This window comes from Crinia signifera, chromosome 6, assembly GCF_055691185.1.
Source record: "Crinia signifera chromosome 6, ASM5569118v1, whole genome shotgun sequence".
NCBI classification, from domain to species: Eukaryota; Metazoa; Chordata; class Amphibia; order Anura; family Myobatrachidae; genus Crinia; species Crinia signifera.
In genome coordinates this window covers 21,986,129-22,001,438 of record NC_139222.1, presented here as the reverse complement: position 1 = coordinate 22,001,438, position 15,310 = coordinate 21,986,129, and the positions used below count along the sequence as shown (strand labels likewise).

At 47.3% G+C, this 15,310-nt stretch overlaps 2 protein-coding genes and 1 pseudogene across 3 annotated transcripts in view; 1 reads left to right on the top strand and 2 right to left on the bottom strand.

Annotated features, from left to right (window-relative positions):
• LOC146007459 (uncharacterized) overlaps positions 1-15,310 on the top strand; it is a 606,258-nt gene that overhangs the window by 242,004 nt on the left and 348,944 nt on the right. The window lies entirely within an intron of this gene.
• The window catches only part of LOC146007472 (uncharacterized), a 36,126-nt pseudogene that overhangs the window by 3,070 nt on the left and 17,746 nt on the right, over positions 1-15,310 (bottom strand). The window contains exon 7 of the transcript XR_014444334.1: positions 1,938-3,611. The product of XR_014444334.1 is annotated as an uncharacterized LOC146007472 (transcript). The remainder of the gene's footprint in view (positions 1-1,937; positions 3,612-15,310) is intronic.
• LOC146009548 (uncharacterized) overlaps positions 1-15,310 on the bottom strand; it is a 613,273-nt gene that overhangs the window by 580,866 nt on the left and 17,097 nt on the right.

The window sequence follows — 15,310 nt, the reverse complement described above, 5'->3', positions numbered from 1 at the left end:
CTGCCGAGAATGAAATAAATTGTATAGAAATAAAAACATTGATCTTACACTGAGGAGCAGATTGTCATTGTATCAGTCATTTCTAAACACTTTATTACAATTCTAAATGTACTTACAGCAAATCTGACTGTTGGCAAAAAGAGAAAATAAATCACCTAGAACAGACCCGCCTTAATAATGCACAATGCAACCACCCAGTCACTGTGACATCACCAACAGAACAGCAGCCATTGGCCAGTAACATTTCCCTGCCATCTTCATAGGACTGGAAGCCTCGTTATCAGTGATGTCCAACCCTAATGTCCACCCAAACACTGACCTGCACCCATGGTAAATACTAATTAAATGCAGGGAAGACTCTTCATATAACTTTTTGCTGTCAGAGCTATTCATTATATTCTGGATCTAACTGGTCTCTAGACCTACTCCGTGTCCCCAATCTATGTTATAGACAAGACCAGGACTCATTCCCTTCTCTTCATGGTCTGTGTACATAGGTATGATCAGAGGAATGCGTGGACGCCCAGTCAGGAGCCAGTCACCCTGCTCTAGAATAGTCTCTGGAGGAGACAGAGCAGATCCAAGTAAATCCACAGAATTCAAACTACGTCTGGTAGATCCAGATCATCTCAGGAAAAGGCTGAAGGAGGATAAACCAGAAAAATTGAAGCCATGGTGGATGTTGGGATTATGGGTATGGTTTGGATTGGAGGACCCAGGCATCATGGAGTTAACTTCTGGAGTTAGGCTCCTCCTACCCTATTCCCCCCTGTCCTCAGGAACCAGTAAAACTTATCAAGCTGAGTAACTGGTATAGGAGAGAAGATCACACAGAGGAACACGCACCGAGCACAAGCATAACACTCCCCTGACTGTGTCCAAAGCTAGCAGAACTCTGCCCAGACAGAGGTGTAAATCTTCTTTTTGACTTTCAGCCCATGGGGGATTCTGGGACTATGGGATGTCACAAAGCTGTCCCTTTATGGGTGGGAACACTCCGGAGCTGTACTGAAGACCCCTTACCTGAAAGCAGCATCTGCTGAGGCAAAGGTGTCAAAATGATGGAATTTGATGAACATATGCACAGAAGCCCACGTGGATGCTCTGCAGGAAACACTGGCGGGCGGTGCCCACGAAGCACCAACAGACCAAGTGGAGAAGGCCTTCACTGAAACTGGCACGAGTTTCTCCACCAACAGATTGGCCTGGCAAATGGTGAGACACAACTAGTGAGCCAAGGCCTGTTTTGAGGCAGGCCAGCCTAACTTGTGTACATACAATGGGTTGTGTGGTGCGCTATCATACACCAGCTGGCACAAGGGTTTGTCAAGGTAACTTGTGTACATCATAAAGTACGAAGACTCAGGTTTGCTAAAGGAGTGGTCAAACACACATAAATACGCAGAGCCCTGACCACAACCAATGTCTCTAAAGAATCAGAGACTGAAGAAGTTCTCGAGAATAAACTGGTACAAAAATGTTCCTGGTTCGTCACAACCATAGGCAGATATCCTGTCTAGTTTGTAATACCGCTCTGTCCTCATGGAACACCAAAAAGGGTGAATGATGAGAGAGGCCCCTCAGTTCGATTCTCTACGAGCAGAGGATATGGCCAAAAGAAAAACATGTGATCCATGGAATCCAATGGCTTAAAATTGAGTTCCCTGAAATTTATGAAGGACTAGTGACAAATCCCACGGATGAATCAAAGGATGCACCAGAGGTCAAAGGTGTAGCACCCCCTGCAAAAAGAGTATGAATTGTGAAAGAAGCTGCCACTTGTCATTGAAATAACACAGAGAGGGAAGAGACCTGGACCTTCGAGGAGGAACAATGAAGGCCCAAGTCCAAATCTTTTTGCAGAAAGCCAGAACACTGTAGAGTTGATAGACCTTTGGGTCATAGACTACCTGATTTACGTGCAAAATATTTTCCACACGCAGAACATGGGAATGGTTCCTCACCTGTGTGACTTCTCTGATGTATAACAAGACCTGATTCATCTGCAAAACATTTTCCACACTAAGAACATGGAAATGGTTTCTCACCTGTGTGAATTCTCTGATGTAAAACAAGATGTGATTTCCGTCTAAAACATTTCACACACTCAGAACATGGAAATGGTTTCTCACCTGTGTGAATTATCTGATGTTTAACAAGATTTGATTTATGAGTAAAACATTTTCCACACTCAGAACATGGAAATGGTTTCTCACCTGTGTGAATTTTCTGATGTTTAACAAGATGTGATTTCTGAGTAAAACATTTTCCACACTCAGAACATGGAAATGGTTTCTCACCTGTGTGAATTCTCTGATGAATAACAAGTTCTGATTTCTGAGTAAAACATTTTCCACACTCAGAACATGGAAATGGTTTCTCACCTGTGTGAATTCTCTGATGAATAACAAGTTCTGATTTCAGAGTAAAACATTTTCCACACTCAGAACATGGAAATGGTTTCTTACCTGTGTGAATTATCTGATGTTTAACAAGATTTGATTTATGAGTAAAACATTTTCCACACTCAGAACATGGAAATGGTTTCTCACCTGTGTGACTTCTCTGATGAATAACAAGTTCTGATTTAAGTGTAAAATATTTTCCACACTCAGAACATGGAAATGGTTTTTCACCTGTGTGAATTTTCTGATGTCTAACAAGATGTGATTTCTGAGTAAAACTTTTCACACACTCAGAACATGGAAATGGTTCCTCTCCTGTGTGACTTCTCTGATGAATAACAAGTTCTGATTTCTGAATAAAACATTTTCCACACTCAGAACATGGAAATGGTTTCTCACCTGTGTGAATTCTCTGATGAATATCAAGATCTGATTTCTGAGTAAAACATTTTCCACACTCAGAACATGGAAATGGTTTCTCACCTGTGTGAATTCTCTGATGTAAAACAAAATGTGATTTCCGTTTAAAACATTTCCCACACTCAGAACATGGAAATGGCTTCTCACCTGTGTGAATTCTCTGATGTTTAACAAGAACTGATTTATCTGCAAAACATTTTCCACACTCAGAACATGGAAATGGTTTCTCACCCGTGTGAATTCTCTGATGTACAACAAGATGTGATTTCCGAGTAAAATACTTTCCACACTCAGAACATGGAAATGGTTTCTCACCTGTGTGAATTCTCTGATGTAAAACAAGCTTTGATTTCCGTGTAAAACATTTTCCACACTCAGAACATGGAAATGGTTCCTCACTTGTGTGAATTCTCTGATGTTTAACAAGATCTGATTTATCTGCAAAACATTTTCCACACTCAGAACATGGAAATGGTTTCTCACCTGTGTGAATTCTCTGATGTATAATGAGATATGATTTCCGTGTAAAACATTTCCCACACTCAGAACATGGAAAGACTGCATCAGCTGTATGACCTGTACTACGTGTAACAATGGCAGAGTTATTAGGAGTACAGTCCCCTTGAGATGAAGGATCAGATGATGAAGTTGCACTATAAAGCACTGGATGTATATCTGAGATAATGGTGTTTTCTCCTGGAGAATCTTGTATGATGTTATCTTCTATTTTAATGTCTGGAAACAAAATTAGATCTCCCATCACGATATTCTTCCTTCTGTCTTCATCTGCCGAGAATGAAATAAATTGTATGAAAATAAAAATATTTATCTTACAATGACAATCTGCTTCTCAGTGTTATTTCACAGGGCGCTGCGCCCTGCCCCTTTTAAAGCCGCCGATTTCCGCCCTGCCCGTTTTTGCCCGCCCTGCACAAATAGTTGTTGCCGCGCTAGAGGTCTCCTCCTGCTCATATTGTAAGCTTCTAGCGCGGCAGCGTGTGGAGTGCACACTCCTCCCCGCAGCCCAGCCCCCTTCATATTCACTGGCCTCGGCTGCCTCTCCTCCTGTGTGACCCCACCTCCTCCCACACGCTGCATAGAACAGGTCCGTGTGGAATCACCTCCCCTGACTGCACATAGACTCTATGTGCAGTCAGAGGAGGCGGGGCCACACGGACGTGCTCTTGGCAGTCATGTCACTTACAAAAGCAGCGGACGTGGCTGGCATCTCCCCCCCAACATCTGCCCACCCGCCCGCCGGTAGCGGACAGCCGGGCAGACTGTATGTGCGCTGCCCGGCTGTAGTATCTGGCAGGAGAATCTGTTTTCACAGATCTCCTGCTGGACCGCCGGCAGCCAATCAGGAGCGGCTATCAATGCCGCCGCTCCTGATTGGCTGCCCGGCGGTCCAGCGGGAGATATGAAGATACAGATTCTCCTGCAGGAGACTACAGTACAGCCGGACAGCGCACATACAGTCTGCCCGGCTGTCATCAATTACGCAGCAGCACACAGGTACTGCAGGTGGGCGATTCGTGGGGGGGGCATTCGGCATTGCGTGCACCCTTAACCCCTTCAGTGGTGGGTTTACAAAAAAAAAACCCTTGGAGGGTGTCATTTAAATTGCTACAGGTGTGTGTGTGTGTGTGTGTGTGTGTGGGGGGGGGGTGGAGGGACGGTGCAGGGGTATCACCAGGGGATCCCCAGCAGCAGTGCTGATTCCCATCTGATCTGCGGGGCCGGGGGATGGTACTCAGCATAATACATTACACAGTTGACCCTGCCCTCCGGTCAATACGAGACTGGGGTGGGCTTTAGTGTGTAAGGCATTTTCCTGATCTGTGCTGGCAGCCCCCATGGGATCAAAAAGAAAATTTTCTGGGATTGCCAGCACCAGCAGCTCACCCCGGAAGATTTCCGGGCATACCACATAAGTGGTTAATCCGGCCCTGCCCCCAACTGATACGTTTTGATGGGTCCGTGCGCAGGTGAAGGTATGGTTGAAATGCATCGCTCTTATTAGTGGTGGTCAGTGTTTGTGCTGTGGATGGGCAGCAGTTATACAATGTATTAGTGGCGGGCTGTGTAAGAGCAGGGTCTGTACTGTGGATGGGCAGCAGTTATACAGGGTATTAGTGGTGGGCAATGTCTGTGCTGTGGATGGGCAGCAGTTATACAGGGTATTAGTGGTGGGCAATGTCTGTGCTGTGGATGGGCAGCAGAGGTATCTGAATACGCTGGCTTCCAATCGGATCGCCTCTAGTCATCACATGCGCTGCTAACGCCTATCACAGTCTTGTCCTGGCTTGTGTTTTAATTTCTTATTTCCGCCCTTCGTCTGGCGTTATGATGTACGCGTGCGACGTCTGACATCAGACGCGCACCACGTGGTAGCGGCTATCCAATTGCCGCAAGTCTCATCTGAGACCCGGAAGTCTTGGAGTCAGGGGTATACCCTGTACTCTGGATACGTTATATGTTGCGATCGTTTTCTTAATATTACAGGCTGATTCATCTTTTGTAAGTTATCAATTTCCGTGTTTGTGTTCTCCCTTATTCGGCAGTTCATATACCCGATTTGGGTTCTTCATAGTTGACAGGGGGGTTTATAGTATTGTTATTGTATATCCGTTATACTGGTTCCAGGATATGACTGGAATATGTATATTTTCAATTTTGCCTTTAATAAGTAATTTTTATCATTTTTCTTTCTGTTAATAACTTTTATTTATTATTAAGAGTTTATATTTTTATATGTCCTGTTGATAGTCACAAGTAGATTCAGTTCATACCACCTGGGATATGGTTTGGGTTGTATATGTATTAATTATTTCATAGTGCATGATCGTGCCTGGTTGTTTATAAGAGTGTATATTCTTTCTGTTCAAATAATAATATATATTTTTAAAGGTTATTAAGTGCATATCAATTGTTTTGTATGTAAATGGTATATCTTTTTAATATTCTTTATATTTTTTACATTTTGGACATTTTTGACACCCCTCTAACTGTAGTGCAAAACTTGTGATGGAGACATTGTGAGAAAATTCATATAACAGAGTGCATGTGATATAAATCGTGTGTATAATGTTAAAGAAGTGATAAATGGTGTGAATTATGATAATAATAGTTTTTATTCTTTAAAAGATTTTTTTGAGGTAGTGATTATATATAATGTCATAATAGTGATAACTTTTTGTGTTTGTGTAAGTCTTAAGGTCTGTATTTATACAGACATATGTGATATTAATTGGTGCTGTTGGTTATTCTTTTAGAGTGAATTTTGGGTAAATATATGATTTTTGGTATAATTCTTTTTGAATATTTGCTTTTATATCTGTCCCATTTATCCTCATAGGTGGTATTTATCAGGTATTCCATGATCTTCGAATTCTTTGTGTGTTAAAATTTCTACTTATTATTCTGGTAATGTGTATATTGTTGTCCTAATAATGTATTTATTTCTTTATTTCTTTTTTCTTCCAGAGTGGGAGTTAGGTGGGGTTCAGCCCCCACGTATATCCGCAGTCGGTTCATATCCTTCTCTTCATGAGGAAAACAGAGAATGAGATTGGTATGTATCTGATTTTATCCCTTCTAGGTTATGATTGATTTTGAAGAAACGTTTTTTTTAGAGGAATGGCATGTAGCTGTTGTACTCATTTAATCCGTCTTAGTTTCTGCTTTTAGGAGTTCGTTATCCAGATCCCCTCCTCTTATTCCCAGTGAAATTTGTTTCATGCCATATGCTTTTAGTTTTTCCGGATTGCATGCATGAAATTTCAGGAAGTGCTTCGCTATGGGAGTTAGAGTCTTGAATCTTGCTTGGTCTTTCTGGGCATTCCGTATGCTCCCTATATGTTCAAGTACTCTCACTTTTAGAGGTCTTACTAGCCACTGATGGAGTAGGCAGAGCTGGAATGGTCTTGAACGGAACCGACCGTACGGTATTGCTTCGAATGTTGCAACCATTTTTCCCAACAAGCGGATGCACAGAAACACTGTGACTTGTCTGTGTTGTAGCACTAACCGAACCAAGAGTTGAAGAGAAGTAATCTTGTCCTCTGGCAAGAAGATCTTCCGTTGTACCGTATCCAGTATCATTCCTAGGAACAGTAACCTCTGTGAGAGTCGGAGTTGAGATTTTTGATAGTTGAGCATCCAGCCGTGCTGTATCAGTATCTCCTGAGTGCGACTGATGTTGGATAGAAGGATGTCTGTAGATGGCGCCTTCAGAAGAAGGTCGTCGAGATATGGCACTACCGTGATCCCTTGGGATCTGAGGAGCTGCATCATAACAGCCATGATCTTTGTGAAGATCCGGGGTGCCGATGAAAGCCCGAACGGTAGCGCTCGAAATTGGAAGTGGTCGTCTCTGATGGCGAATCTTAGAAACGCCTGATGAGGCGGCCAAATTGGTATGTGCAGGTAAGCGTCCTTGATGTCTAGAGACACCAAGAACTCTTCCGGCTCCAAACCTGCTATGACTGATTGTAAAGATTCCATTCTGAACTTTACCACTCTCAGGTAGGGGTTGAGGTTCAGAATGGGTCGTGTGGAGCCGTCCGGCTTCGGTACGAGTAATAGGGTGGAATAAAAGCCCTGTGTCTTTTGTTCCAGAGGAACCGGAATAATCACACCCATCCGACAAAGCTTTTGAACTGCTTGCAAAAGAGCTGCACCTTTGTCGAGAGAAGCTGCCAAACCAGTTGTGAAAAAACGGTTTGGAGGCTTCTTTTGAAAATCTATTTTGCATCCGTAGGTCACAGATTCTGTGACCCAAGCATCTTCACTGGAGAGACACCAGACCTGATGATAGAGACGCAGCCGAGCCCCCACCCTGGTGTCCCCTAAGTGGGGCTGAGGTGTGTCATGAAGAGGGTTTTGGAGCCGGCTTGGCATCCTGGTGTGCTGTAGAAGCGACACCTCTTCCCCGACCTCTGTATCCTCGGCCACTAGAAAGGCCAACTCTTGAACGCCCACGGAATCTTGCCGTAGGGCAAAAGGACCGAAAGGATGGTCCCTGAAAGGGCCTTCTAGGAGGAGGAGGAGGGGCAGCAGAAGGTAAGAAAGATGATTTCCCCCCCACCCGTGGCCTGGGAAATCATCTTGTCTAGTTCCGGCCCAAACAAAAACTCCCCCTGAAAGGGCAGAGCCTCCACTGCTCTTTTGGATTCCGCATCTGCTTGCCATTGGCGTAGCCAGAGGGCTCTGCGAGCCGAAATGGACAGAGCGGAGATGCGGGATGCCAATATACACACATCCGCAGAAGCCTCTATAAGATAAGCAGCGGCTTCTTTTATGTAGTCCGCTAAAGCCACTAACTCACCTGCCGCTGGATCATTACCAAGATTTTCGGAAATCTGGGTTGCCGAGGCCTCCATCGCTTTGTTCACCCAGCATCCCACTTGTGCAGGACGTTGAACCAAACCCGCAGCCGTGTAGATGTTCTTAAGGGTGGCTTCCAGCTTCTTGTCGGAAGTCTCCTTCAACGAGGATGTTCCCAGGATAGGGAGGACTGTCTTCTTAGAGAGACGGGAGACCGATGGGTCCACTGAAGGTGGAGTCTCGTATAATTTTCTACTGTCTGCAGGAAAAGGGTATGCAGTTAAGAATTTGTTGGAGGCCTGAAAACGTCTATCTGGATGAAGCCATGCATCCTTCAAATGTTGGTCTAATTCCTCAGACACTGGAAATGCAGCCGCCTGCCTGCGACGCTTACCAAACATTTGAAGGCGAGCTGGAGGACAAGCCTCGTCGTCTACTTTTAAGGTAGACTTAACCTTAGCAATGAGGTCTTCTAATCCCTGTGAAACCGGCTCAGGAGCTGGTTGTACTTGTAACATATCAATAGGGTCAGTGTCAGGACACTGTCCCTCCTCTAGAGGAGGCATGTCCTCATCCGATCCATATGCATCAAATCTGTCAGTGAACAGATGGTTCTCATTAGACAAGGTGGGCGGAGCTATAGGATCCGCATCACTAGGGATAAGGGCCCTGGTTAAAGATTCCACTGCCGAAGTTAATTCGGCCTGTTGAGACCTAGCAGTCTCTCTATCCTTATGTGACGCTGATAATTCAGCCGATAAATGGGAAATAACCTGTGTTAGTTGTGAAGCCCAAACAGGTACTTCTTGCTGGGGTGTTACTGGAGAGTCTGTACACTCTGCACAGAACACAGCTCCCTCCACCTGCGGAGTGTATTTTGCATGACATCTTTTACATGTCAGTCTCTTAGAAGAACCCCCAGCCATGTCACCACACACTTATGCAGACAGAAGGCAGTAAGAGAGAGAGGCAAGCTGTAATGCAGATGGAAGGCAGGGAAAGGATCACCCACAAGTCAGCACTGCGCCCAGGGTTAATAACACTACAGGGCTCTGACTATAATTTGAGCACAGCCTTTTGCTGCTAGAAAAGACCTCTATCACCCCACTGTGTACACTCACAGACCCTGGGTGTAGAAGTCAGCGGTGGTTTTGGAAACTTCTGATGCAGGACGCGGCAGAAAAGGAGCTCCGGAGCTGAAAATGGCGCCGGCTACGAGGAGAAACGCAGGGGACACTGGGAATTCCTCGGCCGCGCTAAGCTCCGCCCACCGCTATGGCGTGCTTTTTAGAAAAAAAGACGCGCTGTTTTCACCGCCAATTGACCGGACTCCCCTGCTAGCGGGGAGCCGGGATATACATACCCTGCCTGCTGGCCGGCGGCGGTGAGGCTGTGCGGACTGAGGGGCGGCCGCAAGCCTGGGACGGCGGTCCCAGGAGCCGGGGACCCCCGCGCAGACCGCAAGAAGTGGCGCTGGGGTCCACCCTGGCAGCTCCCCCGACGCAGACAGGCAGTCGGCAGAAGCTGCCTGTCTGATCCTCAAGTTGTGAAACCGTGTAAAATCGAAAATAAAAATTTCTATTTGCCCTTAGAGGGCAAAACATTGCACCCAGCTCCCCGGGCACATTCTAAGACTGCCAGGCAGGGGGAAGTAGAGGGGAGGAGCTAGCCACAGTGTTATAATTTTTATAGTGCCCAAGCTCCTAGTGGTCGCCCTCTATTCCCCACTGTAGATTTCCAGTGCCACCTAGTGGATGAAGGAGAAAGTGTAAATATTTGACATACAACGTACAACGCGTAATCTGAAAATGCTTGCCAGGATGTTTCCAGACTGACTTAAGTATATCAGAAAACCAATGATAGGTAATACGTGGCGCGATGCTGCCTTAAATCACTATCCCCCAAAGTTACACCTTTACTTCATAACACAAGACTGGACAAAATTGGGATATAGATAAATGGGGCAATTGAATACTTGAAATTTTTACGTTCAGTGTCTTCCTCAAATAAATATGGTCGTACTCAACAGGTGTTGATCACCAAGCCGCGGTATTCAGCAAGTGCCAAATGAAAAAGATAAATAAACAATAATTAAAATTCTGTGTGTGTGTACATTGTATACATTGATAGGGGGGGGGGGGGAGAGGGGATTGGGGTGCGCATCAGCATTAGCGCTTCATAGAGAAGCGTACGCTGACCGCACACCCTGTGTGTGCACCCAAATACCCTTCCCCCCATAAAATGTATTTTGATTTGTTTTAGATTAGCGTTGCGCTCGTCTCACACGGATCCCGCTAGGCATTCTTTACCAGTTTGATGTTATGTATTGATTTGGTTGATCCCTTGCTGTTTCTACATGATTTGCAATTGAAACATTTGAAGAACCCTTTGTTCTGTATGGATTTGTTTCCCACCAGGCTTGTGACAAACATGACAAAGGATGTGACCATGTAAGACATTTCCTTTCAACAGACTCATCTTTAAAGAACTCACAAATTCGTTTCATTATGGAGAACATACACTTCATCCTGTCACATAATTATTTCTGGCGCAGCGAGCCATGCGAGGGGACGCGGCGTACTTTAACATGTGTCTATGTCGACAGTGTCAAAATTCGGGTAAAAAAAAAAACAGTGAAAAACCCCATGTCGCCCTAATGACCCGGTCGACCTTCCTGCGTGTTGACCGAGACGCGTGTCGACCTAATGACTGTCTAACAACTTGCTGGTGACCAACTGATCCACACCCATTAAATGAGGAGGAGATTTAGAGGGGACTAAAGCCTTAGACAAACTAGCCACCGAAGAGGCCAGCGCCTGAGCCCAGGCTGGCTCTGGCGGCTGAGAAACAGGTTGTCTAGCAGCTTCCCTTTCCTTACGGGCTGCTAGGAGCTCCCTTGATAGACCTGCCATAACCTGGGAGCAGGAAGAGTAACCAGGAGGGAAGCTCCGCCCCAGTCATTATGGTGCCGTCTTTTAAAATGGAAACAGACCGCTGTATTTGTACTGCCGGGACACCCGCCAGTCAGGTTACCGGCAGGCTACTCACCTCTGCCTAGGGAAGCCAATCCCGGGGCATTTTTTCAATCCCGGGATTCGGGATTGAAAAATGCTCAATCCCGGGATCCCGGGATTGGCTTTCCTAATAAAAAGACTGCCCCACAATTACAATGTAATTTCTTACATTTGATGGTTGCCTGGTGGGGGGACGGGTCGTCCATGCCGCTGGCATACTGGCTGGGTGAGCGGGACAGCGGGTGGACGCTTGGGCTGGGTGGGCACGCTGGCTGGGCGGGTGGGCGGCGCGGCATTACAATGCCGGGCGCAACCTCTGCCTGCGCAGTGTGACCTCATCTCACGCTGAGAGGTCACGCTGCACACAGTGCTGCCGGGAGAAGTCGGGCAGCGTCTGAGCGATGCTCAGACGCTGCCCGGCATTAGACTGCACGCATGCGCAGTCTAATCCCAAAATCCCGGGATTGGAAACTCCAATCCCGGAATTAAAATCCCGGCGTTTTGGGGGCCAAATCCCGGGATCCCGCCGATCCCAATCCTGGGATTGGCCACCCTACCTCTGCCCCAACGCACTGCCGGATGCGGTCAGGCTTGGGGCAGGAGACTCTCGCTGAGCACAGCGGTTCCGGGCATCCGGAGGTCTCTGAAGCTGGGAACCCCAGCACGAACCATAGTGGCGGTGGGGTTTCCCCGGCAGTCCTGCGGCGTGGACAGGTAGTGGCAGCGCTGCCCATCTCCTCACATGCTGATTGTATACAGATACACTCCTGTGCAAATACGACCACCAGTGCAGCCTATATAACACACAAGGCCTTCACCCTCAGCCCCCAATAGGACAGAAGAAAGGTTGGTGGATAAATGGCGCTTAGGTGATTTCATTCATGAAAATCCCCTAATAACTAACCCTATAGGAAGGAGAACATGAAAAACACGTCCAGCTCCGTCGGGCACAAATCTAAAGGTGCCCATACACGGTACATTGGTTGGGACTGATGAGCTGCGCGGTTCTGCACACATCTCATCGCACAGCTCCAAACATATGCAATGCGATCTAGTCCAAATTGCATACAATAATTGTATTATATATGGGCACCTTTAGACTGCCTTGAGGGAGGGTATAGAGTGGGAGGAGCAGCCACACTATGTTACATTTCTTGAGGTGCCACGCTCCCGGTGACTACCAATCTATAACCCACTGAGAACATCTCCAGTGTCTCCTGCTGGAAGAGGAGAAAAGATGGACGATCTGGGAAACCGATGATGGAGGAACACCTAAAGATGTGTACACACGGAGCAATAGGATGGCTAGCAATCATATTGCTCAATGTCTAATCTTCATCAGCAATGAAAAGGAGACACTGCCGGGGAAAGCCGAAAGGGGGACACAGCCAGGGACGGGCGCCGCTCACCTGCACCAGGGGGAGGGGTGGTGCTGCCGGCATGCTTCTCCACCCCATGTGGGCGCCGCTTACCTGCTCCACACGAGGCGGGGGGGATGTGTCCGCCGCCCGCCTACCCCGGGGACATGCTGCGCCGGGGGATGGGTGTCCACCGCTGAGCTCCTGCTCCACGCGAGGCGGGGGCTGTGTCCGCCGCCCGCCTACCCCGGGGACATGCTGCGCCGGGGGATGGGTGTCCACCGCTGAGCTCCTGCTCCACGCGAGGCGGGGGCTGTGTCCGCCGCCCGCCTACCCCGGGGACATGCTGCGCCGGGGGATGGGTGTCCACCGCTGACCTCCTGCTCCCGAGGAAAGCCGCTGGTTGCAAGAGCATGCTCCTGTGACCATTGGACACATATAAAGGGATTTTTGTAAGAACTTACCGTTCGAATCCCTTTCTCTGATATGGTCCTGGTGACACAGCTCAACACTGGGATGTAGGAGGGTCCGAAGGAGCCAGGCACCTATCCTAAAGCTTTAGAGGGTAGGCTCCTCCCCTACTGCATCCCTGGACTCTTCAGTTCAATCTTTCAAAGCCACTGGAATACATTAACTCAGTACAAACGCCTGCACATATTATATGCATATTTTATAACAGAAACTGTTAACTTTTAACCATTTTAACATGAACATCATGAAACTTCTGGCATACTTACTGAGCGTAAGGGAGGGATCGCTGTGTCACCAGGACCATATCAGAGAAAGGGATTCTAACGGTAAGTTCTTACAAAAATCCCTTTTTCTCTTTCAATGGTCCTGGTGACACAGCTCAACACTGGGACGTTCCAGAGCCGGTCCTTTGGGAGGGTACGCTCAGGTCTGCAGCTCTCAGCACTGCTCGCCCGAATGATGCGTCCTCCGACGCGAACTCATGGAATCTATAGAATTTGGCAAATGTGTGAACAGATGACCAAGTGGCAGCCCTGCAAACCTGCTCAGCTGTGGCCCCATGTCGAACCGCCCAAGAGGTGGCAACTGACCTGGTGGTATGCGCATTTATTCTGGCCGGTACAGGCCTACCCACTTTGGTGTATGCAAAGGCTATCACAGATCGCAACCACCTAGCAATAGTCTGCTTAGATGCAGGCCAACCAATTTTGTGTACGTCATACAGTACCAATAAAGTATCAGTCTTTCTGACACTCTTTACTCTGTCCACATAGATGCGTAAAGCACGCACAACATCCAAACTCTTCAACTTGTCCCTTTTCTTAGAACCCTCAGGGGGTTGGAACACAGGTAGAACTATCTCCTGATTTAAATGGAAGGCAGAGACTACCTTCGGTAAAAACTGAGGCACTGTTCTCAGAACAGCTCTGTCCTCATGAAAAATTAGGAAGGGAGATTTGCAAGACAAAGCTCCCAGCTCTGACACCCTTTTAGCAGATGCCACTGCCAACAAGAACACTAGCTTCCATGTGAGAAACTTTAAGTCCGCCGACCTTAAAGGCTCAAAGGGTGCCTTCTGAAGGCATTCCAAAACCAGTGACAGATCCCAAGGCGCTACTGGTTGCTTGTATGGAGGTTTCAACCTGGATACCCCTTGTAAAAAGGTTTGAATTTCCAGCAAAATGGCTATCCTTTTCTGGAAATAGATGGACAAGGCCGAAATCTGTACCTTCAATGACTGAAGGCTTAGGCCCGATGAAAAACCATCTTGTAAGAATTCCATCATTCTTGATAGCTTGAAATGAGATGTGTGAGTCTTTCTTCTCTCACACCACCGAATGTAAGTCTTCCAGACTCTATAATAATTTGCCGAAGATACCGCTTTTCTGGCTTTTATCATAGTCTGTACTACTGCCTCAGAAAACCCTTTCCTTTTCAAAATGGCGGTTTCAATAGCCAGGCCGTCAAAATCAATCGATCGGAATCCAGGTGATTGAATGGGCCTTGTCTTAGAAGGTCTGGCCTCAGAGGTAGACGCCATGAGTCCACAGACAACCTCTGAAGCCTCGAGTACCAGGACCTCCTTGGCCAATCTGGGGCCACTAAGATCACCGGAACCTTCTGCCCCTGTATTTTCTTCAAAAATCTCGCTAACATTGGTACTGGTGGGAATGCATAGATGAGATCTCCCTGCCAGTGAATAGTCATGGCATCCACTGCCTCCGCTAGTGGATCCCTCGTTCTGGCATAGAACCTGGGCACTTGATGGTTGAACCTGGATGCCATCAGGTCCACATCCGGAGTTCCCCACATCAAGGTGATCTGGTGAAACACCTGAGGGTGTAAGCTCCATTCCCCTTCCTTGAGCTCCTCCTTGCTCAGGAAGTTGGCTTCTATATTCTCTACTCCTGGAATGAATATAGCCGATACAGCTGGAACATTCTGTTCCGCCCATAGGAAGATTCTGGACACCTCCCACATGGCCAATTTGCTGCGTGTACCTCCCTGGTGATTCAGATACGCCACAGCTGTGGCATTGTCGGTCTGAATCCTCAAAGGGAGGTTCTGTAACCTGTCTCCCGCTAAGGAAATCACTTTCCAGACAGCTCTCAGCTCCACGATGTTGATTGCTAACACTGATTCCTCTGCCGTCCACAGGCCCTGCAGCCTGAGATCCAGGACTACTGCCCCCCAGCCCCTGAGACTGGCGTCGGTAGTTACTACCAACCAGTCCCAGGTCTGTAATGACCGACCCCACTGAAGGGAATCTACTTCTGTCCACCATTTCAAGGAGTCTCGAGTGTCCGAAGACAGC